The following is an 8,464-nucleotide window of genomic DNA, read 5'->3' on the forward strand; positions in this document are numbered from 1 at the left end:
ACGCCGGGTTGAACTCCCACAAATTGAAGTCCCATTCTTGACACGGAAGGATCCGGCGGACGAGCATGACCTGGACTACGTTGACAAGCTTGAGCTGCTTGTTCACCAGGGACTGGATGCATTTTTGCAGTCCGGTCACCTCTTCTTCGTCGCCCCACGACAAGCCCGTCTCCTTCCAGGACTTGAGCCGCGTAGGGGGTCCGGATCGGAATTCAGGGGCTGCGATCCACTTCGGATCACGTGGCTCGGTGATGTAAAACCACCCTGACTGCCACCCCTTCAAGGTCTCCACAAAGGAGCCCTCGAGCCATAGGACGTTGGCTATTTTGCCCGCCATGGCACCTCCGCACTCTGCCTGGTTGCCGCGCACCACCTTTGGCTTGACGTTGAAGGTCTTGAGCCAGAGGCCGAAATGGGGGCGGATGCAGAGGAAGGCCTCGCACACGACGATAAACGCCGAGATATTGAGGATGAAGTTCGGGGCCAGATCGTGGAAATCCAGGCCATAGTAGAACATGAGTCCGCGGACAAATGGGTGTATAGGAAAACCCAGTCCGCGGAGGAAGTGGGGAAGAAATACTACCCTCTCATGGGGCCTTGGGGTGGGGAGAAGCTGCCCCTCCTCGGGAAGCCGGTGCGCGATGTCTTTGGACAAGTATCCGGCCTTCCTTAGCTTTTTGACATGGACCTCCGTGACGGAGGACACCATCCACTTGCCTCCCGCTCCAGACATTGTTGGAGAAGGTTGAGGTAGGAAGTGCGGGCTTGGGCGCTGGAGCTCGGCTGCGTAGAAGATGGATAGGCAAAGGAGGAAGAAGGCGTAGGTGAAAAGGTGGATCGTTATCCCCTTATATGGGCGGACGCGACTATGTGACCCCACCAGCTTAGTAAAACTCGCTTGCCTCCCAAGCGCCGTGATAAGTGGCGTGGTTGGGTTACCCACGTCCGCATTGATGAGAATCCCGTAAATGGGGGACACGATCTCTGCTTTAACAAGACGTGCCAAGGAAACCGCCTAGCAAAACACGCTGAGGTGGAGAAGTGAAAACGATTTGAATAAAGGCTTGGCCGTAGTGTGATGTCACGCTGCGGAATACGTCAGCAGATTAGATTTGTGTTAATATTATTCTCTCTGTGGCAATACGTGGAAACTTAATTTGCAGAGCCGGACACTACTCTTGGTGTTTACAAACTTTTATGAAGAATTTGGAGGAGGAACCCGCCTTGCAATGCCGAAGACAATCTGTGCGTCGGACTCGTCGTCATTGAAGCCTGGTTCAGGGGCTACTGAGGGAGTCCTGGATTAGGGGGTGTTCGGGTAGCCGGACTATACCTTCAGCCGGACTCCAGGACTATGAAGATACGAGATTGAAGACTTCGTCCCGTGTCCGGATGGGACTTTCCTTGGCATGGAAGGCAAGCTTGGCGATGCGGATATTCAAGATCTCCTACCATTGTAACCGACTTTGTGTAACCCTAACCCTCTCCGGTGTCTATATAAACCGGAGGGTTTTAGTCTATAGGACAACTTCATCATACAACAATCATACCATAGGCTAGCTTCTAGGGTTTAGCCTCCTTGATCTCATGGTAGATCTACTCTTGTACTACATATATCATCAATATTAGTCGAGCAGGACGTAGGGTTTTACCTCCATCAAGAGGGCCCGAACATGGGTAAAACATTGTGTCCCTTGCCTCCTGTTACCATCCGCCTAGACGCACAGTTCGGGACCCCCTACCCAAGATCCGCCGGTTTTGACACCGACAGGTATTAATATGCATAATGGATCTGAACATATGATCTTCCACCAAGTAAACCAACTAGCATCAACTACAAGGAGTAATCAACACTACTAGCAACCCACAGGTACCAATCTGAGGTTTGGATACAAAGATTGGATACAAGAGATGAACTAGGGTTTGAGATGAGATGGTACTGGTGAAGATGTTGATGGATATTGACCCCCTCCCAATGATAGGATCGTTGGTGATGACGATGGTGATGATATCCCCCTCCCGGAGGGAAGTTTCCCCGGTAGAACAGCTCCCCCGGAGCCCTAGATTGGTTCCGCCAAGGTTCCGCCTCGTGGCGGAGGAGTTTCGTCCCATAAGCTTGCTTCTTATTTTTTTTCTCGGACGAAAGACCTCATATAGCAAAAGATGGGCATCAGAGGGCCACCATGGGGGCCACGAGGCAGGGGCGCGCCCAGGGGGTAGGGTGCGCCCCCACCCTCGTGGCTGGTGGGTGGCCCCCCTCTGGTACTTCTTGCGCTCAGTATTTTTTATATATTCTGGAAATAACTTCCGTGAAGTTTCAGGACTTTTGGAGCTGTGCAGACTAGGTCTCTAATATTTGCTCCTTTTCCAGCCCAGAATCCCAGCTACCGACATTCTCCCTCTTCATGTAAACCTTGTAAAATAAGAGACAATAGGCATAAATATTGTGACATAATGTGTAATAACAGCCCATAATGCAATAAATATCGATATAAAAGCATGATGCAAAATGGACGTATCAATAATCACTCAAGTGTTCAGGCATATCAGCATTGCGGTTCAATTGTCTACCAACATAAGCATTGAAGTTTTCTTGTTTAGCAATAAAATTATCAAACTCATCTAAGCATTGGCTAGCAGACTTATAACGAGGAATAACACCTTCATCAAATCTATAGAGATAATTTACCTTTACTACCTGTGTCGGGTTATCAAGACCATGTATTTCTTCAATAGGTGGTAAATTCTTAACATCCTCAGCTTTAATACCCTTTTATTTCATAGATTTCTTTGCCTCTTACATATCTTCAGGACTGAGAAATAGAATACCTCTTGTCTTTGGAGTTGGCTTAGGAATTGGTTCAGGGAGTATCCAATCATTTTCATTACTCGACATATTATTCAATAGCAATTCAGCTTGATCAACGGTTATTTCCCTGAAAACACACCAGCACAACTATCCAGGTAATCTTTGGAAGCATCGGTTAGTCCATTATAAAAGATATCAAGTATTTCATTTTTATTGAGAGGATGATCAGGCAAAGCATTAAGTAATTGGAGAAGCCTCCCCCAAGTTTGTGGGAGACTCTCTTCTTCAATTTGCACAAAATTATATATTTCCCTTAAGGCAGCTTGTTTCTTATGAGCGTGGAAATATTTAGCAGAGAAGTAATAAATCATATCCCGGGGACTATGCACACAACCAGGATCAAGAGAATTAAACCATGTTTTAGCATCACCCTTTAATGAGAACGGAAACAACTTAAGGATAAAGTAATAGCGAGTTTTCTCATCATGTGTAAATACGGTGGCTATATCATTTCATTTAGTAAGATGTGCCACAACAGTTTCAGATTCATAGCCATAAAAAGGATCAGATTCAACCAAACTAATTAACTCATGATCGACAGAGAAATCATAATCCTTATCAGTAATAAAGATAGGTGAAGTAGCAAAAGGCAGGGTCATATTTCATTCTTGCATTCAAAGACTTTTCTTTAAGCTTAGCTAATAATTTCTTAAGATCAGATCTATCATTGCAAGCAAGAAAGTCTCTAGCAGTTTCTTCATCCATAACATAACCCTCAGGCACAACAGGCAATTCATATCTAGGGGGAGAATCTTCATCATCACTTTCATCAATATTATATGTTTCAATAATTTCATTATCTTTAACCCTAGCCAGTTGTTCATCGAGAAATTCACCTAATGGCATAATATTATCAAGCATAGAAGTAGTCTCATCATAAGTATCATGCAAGGCAGAAGTGGCATCATCAATAACATGTGACATATCAGAATGTGCTACCTCTTGAGCTTGCGTTGGATTTCCACGAAGAGGAAAGGATGATGCAGCAGAGTAGCGTAAGTATTTCCCTCGGTTTTTGAGAACCAAGGTATCAATCCAGTAGGAGGCCACGCTCAAGTCCCTCGTACCTGCACAAAACGATAGCTACTCGCAACCAACGCGATTAGGGGTTGTCAATCCCTTCACGGTCACTTACGAGAGTGAGATCTGATAGATATAATATTTTTGGTATTTTTGGTATAGAGATGCAAAGTGAAAAGTAAAAGGCAAAGTAAAAAAGCAAAGCAAGATTAAAGTGAAGGAGATTGATATGATGAGAATAGACCCGGGGGCCATAGGTTTCACTAGTGGCTTCTCTCAAGAGCATAAGTATTCTACGGTGGGTGAACAAATTACTGTTGAGCAATTGATAGAATTGAGCATAGTTATGAGAATATCTAGGCATGATCATGTATATAGGCATCACGTCCGTGACAAGTAGACCGAAATGATTCTACATCTACTACTATTACTCCACTCATCGACCGCTATCCAGCATGCATCTAGAGTATTAAGTTAAAAACAGAGTAACGCTTTAAGCAAGATGACATGATGTAGAGAGATAAATTCATGCAATATGAAATAAACCCCATCTTGTTATCCTCGATGGCAACAATGCAATACGTGCCTTGCTGCCCCTTCCGTCATTGGGAAAGGACACCGCAAGATCGAACCCAAAGCTAAGCACTTCTCCCATGGCAAGAACTACCAATCTAGTTGGCCAAACCAAACGGATAATTCGAAGAGACTTGCAAAGATAACCAATCATGCATAAAAGTATTCAGAGAAGATTCAAATATTATTCATAGATAGACTTGATCATAAACCCACAATTCATCGGTCTCAACAAACACACCGCAAAAAGAAGAAGATTACATCGAATAGATCTCCATAAGAGAGGGGGAGAACTTTGTATAGAGATCCAAAAAGAGAGAAGAAGCCATCTAGCTAATAACTATGGATCGGAAGGTCTGAGGTAAACTACTCACACTTCAACGAAGAGGCTATGATGATGTAGAAGCCCTCCGTGATGACGGCCCTCTCCGGCGGAGCTCTGGAACAGGCCCTAAGATGGGATCTCGTGGATACAGAAAGTTGCGGCGGTGGAATTAGGTTTTTGGCTCCGTATCTGTTCGTTTGGGGGTACGTAGGTATATATAGGAGGAAGAAGTACGTCGGTGGAGCTTCGGTGGGCCCACGAGGGTGGGGGCGCGCCTGGGGGTATAGGGCGCGCCCCCTACCTCGTGCCCACCTTGAAGCTTCCTTGGCGTAGGGTCCAGGTCTCCTGGGTCATATTCAGGAAGAAAATCACGTTCCAGAAAGGTTTATTCCATTTGGACTCCGTTTGATATTCCGTTTCTTCGAAACACTGAAATAGGCAAAAAACAGCAATTCTGGGTTGGACCTCCGGTTAATAGGTTAGTCCCAAAAATAATATAAAAGTGGAAAAATAAAGCCCAATATATTCCGAAACAGTAGATAATATAGCATGGAGCAATCAAAAATTATAGATACGTTGGAGACGTATCAGGCATCCCCAAGCTTAATTCCTGCTCGTCCTCGAGTAGGTAAATGATAAAAAGAGAATTTTTTATGTGGAGTGCTACTTGGCATAATTTCAATGCAAATCTTCTTAATTGTGGTATGAATATTCAGATTAGGAAGATTCAAGACAAAAGTTCATATTGACATAGAGAATAATAATACTTCAAGCAAACCAACAAAGCAATTATGTTTTCTTAAAGTAACATGGCCAAAGAAAGTTCATCCCTACAAAATCATATAGTTTAGTCATGCTTCATTTTCGTCACACAAGAATGCTCTCATCATGCACAACCCCGATGACAAGCCAAGCAATTGTTTCATACCTTAATAATTTCAAACTCATAAACTTTCATGCAATACATGAGCGTGAGCCATGGATATAGCACTATGGGTGGAATAGAATATAATGATGGGGGTTATGTGGAGAAGACAAAAAGGAGAAAGTCTCACATCAACGAGGCTAATCAATGGGCTATGGAGATGCCCATCGATTGATGTTAATGCAAGGAGTAGGGATTGCCATGCAACGGATGCACTAGAGCTATAAATGTATGAAAGCTCCAAAAAAAGAAACTAAGTGGGTGTGCATCCAACTTGCTTGCTCACGAAGACCTAGGGCACTTGAGGAGGCCCATTGTTGGAATATACAAGCCAAGTTCTATAATGAAAATTCCCACTAGTATATGAAAGTGATAACTCAAGAGACTCTCTATATGAAGAACATGGTGCTACTTTGAAGCACAAGTGTGGAAAAACGGATAGTAGCATTGCCCCTTTTTATTTATTTTCTTTTTTTGGGCCTTCTTTTTTTTTCTTTGGCCTTTCTCCTTTTTTTCTTTTTTTCTTTTTTTGGGACAATGCTCTATTGAATGATGATCATCACACTTCTATTTATTTACAACTCAATGATTACAACTCGATGCTAGAACAAAGTATGACTCTATATGGATGCCTCCGGCGGTGTGCCGGGATATGCAATGAATCAAAAGTGACAAGTATGAAAAAATTATGAACGGTGGCTTTGCCACAAATACTATGTCAACTTCATGATCATGCTAGCAATATGACAGTGATGAATGTGTCATGATAAACTAGATGGTGGAAAGTTGCATACCAATATATCTCGGAATGGCTATGGAAATGCCATAATAGGTAGGTACGGTGGCTGTTTTGAGGAAGATATAAGGAGGTTTATGTGTGAAAGAGCGTATCATATCACTGGGTTTGGATGCACCGGCGAAGTTAGCGCCAACTCTCAATGTGAGAAAGGGCAATGCATGGTACCGAAGAGGCGAGCAAGGGTGGAAGGGTGAGAGTGCGTATAATCCATGGACTCAACATTAGTCATAAAGAACTCATATACTTATTGCAAAAATCTACAAGCCATCAAAAACCAAAGTATTACGCGCATGCTCCTAGGGGGATAGATTGGTAGGAAAAGACCACCACTCGTCCCCGACCGCCACTCATAAGGAGGACAATCAAATAACACCTCATGTTTCAAATTTGTTGCATAACGTTTACCATACGTGCATGCTACGGGACTTGCAAACTTTAACTCAAGCACTTCTCAAATTCACAATTACTCCACTAGCATGACTTTGATATTACTACCTCCATATCTCAAAACAATTATCAAGCATCCAACTTTTCTTAGTATTCAACACACTCAAAAGAAAGTTTCACAAATCTTGAATACCAAGCATGTTATTATTAAGCAAATTGCCATGCTATTAAGACTCTCAAAATAATTTAAGTGAAGCATGACAGATCAATAGTTTATTTAAAACAAATCCACCACCGTGCTCTAAAAGATCTAAGTGAGCACATAGAGCAAAATTATAGCGCTCAAAAGATATAAGTGAAGCACATAGAGCAAAACTTCTTAGCTCAAAAAGATATAAGTGAAGCACATAGAGTATTCTATCAAATTCTAATTCATGTATGGCTCTCTCAAAAGGTGTGTACAGCAAGGATGATTGTGGCACATTAACAACCATAGACACAAATAATGCAAGACGCTCCAAGCAAAACACATATCATGTTGGTGAATAAAAATATAGCTCCAAGTAAATTACCGATGGAAGTGGACAAAAGAGGGGATGCCTTCCGGGGCATCCCCAAGCTTTGACTTTTTGGTGTCCTTGGATTATCTTGGGGGTGCCATGGGCACCCCCAAGCTTAGGCTATTGCCACTCCTTGTTCCATGATCCATCAAAAGAATTCACCCAAAACTTGAAAACTTCACAACACAAAACTCAATAGAAATCTCATGAGCTCCGTTAGAGAAAGAAAACAAAAGACCACTTCAAGGTACTGTAATGAACTCATTCTTTATTTATATTGGTGTTAAACCTACTGTATTACAACTTCTCTATGGATTATAAACTATTTTACTAACCATAGATTCATCAAAATAAGCAAACAACACACGAAAAACAGAATCTGTCAAAAACAGAACAGTCTGTAGTAATATGTAACTAACGCAAACTTCTGGAACCCCAAAAATTATAAAATAAATTGTTGGACGTGAGGACTTTATCTATTAATCATATTCAAAAATAATTAACTAAATAGCACTTTCTAAATAAAAATGACAGCAGTTCTCGTGAGCGCTAAAGTTTCTGTTTTTTACAGCAAGTTCACCAAGACTTTCCCCAGGTCTTCCCAACGGTTCTACTTGGCACAAACACTAATTAAACACAAAAAACACAACCAAAACAGAGTATAAATAATTTATTTATTACTAAACAGGAGAAAAACACAAAAATAAAATTGGGTTGCCTCCAAACAAGCGCTATCGTTTAACGCCCCTAGCTAGGCATAAAAGCGAGGATAGATCTAGGTATTGCCATCTTTGGTCGGCAATCCATAAGTGGCTCTCATGATAGTTTCATATGGCAATTTTATTTTCTTTCTAGGAGAGTGTTCCATTCCCTTTTGTAATGGAAATTGAAATCTAATATTCCCTTCCTTCATATCAATAATCGCACCAACCGTTCTAAGGAAAGGTCTACCGAGAATAATAGGGCAAGAAGGATTGCAATCTATATCAAGAACAATGAAATCTAC

This window comes from Triticum urartu, chromosome 4A (assembly GCF_056163025.1).
Source record: "Triticum urartu cultivar PI428250 chromosome 4A, HENAU_Tu73, whole genome shotgun sequence".
NCBI lineage: Eukaryota > Viridiplantae > Streptophyta > Magnoliopsida > Poales > Poaceae > Triticum > Triticum urartu.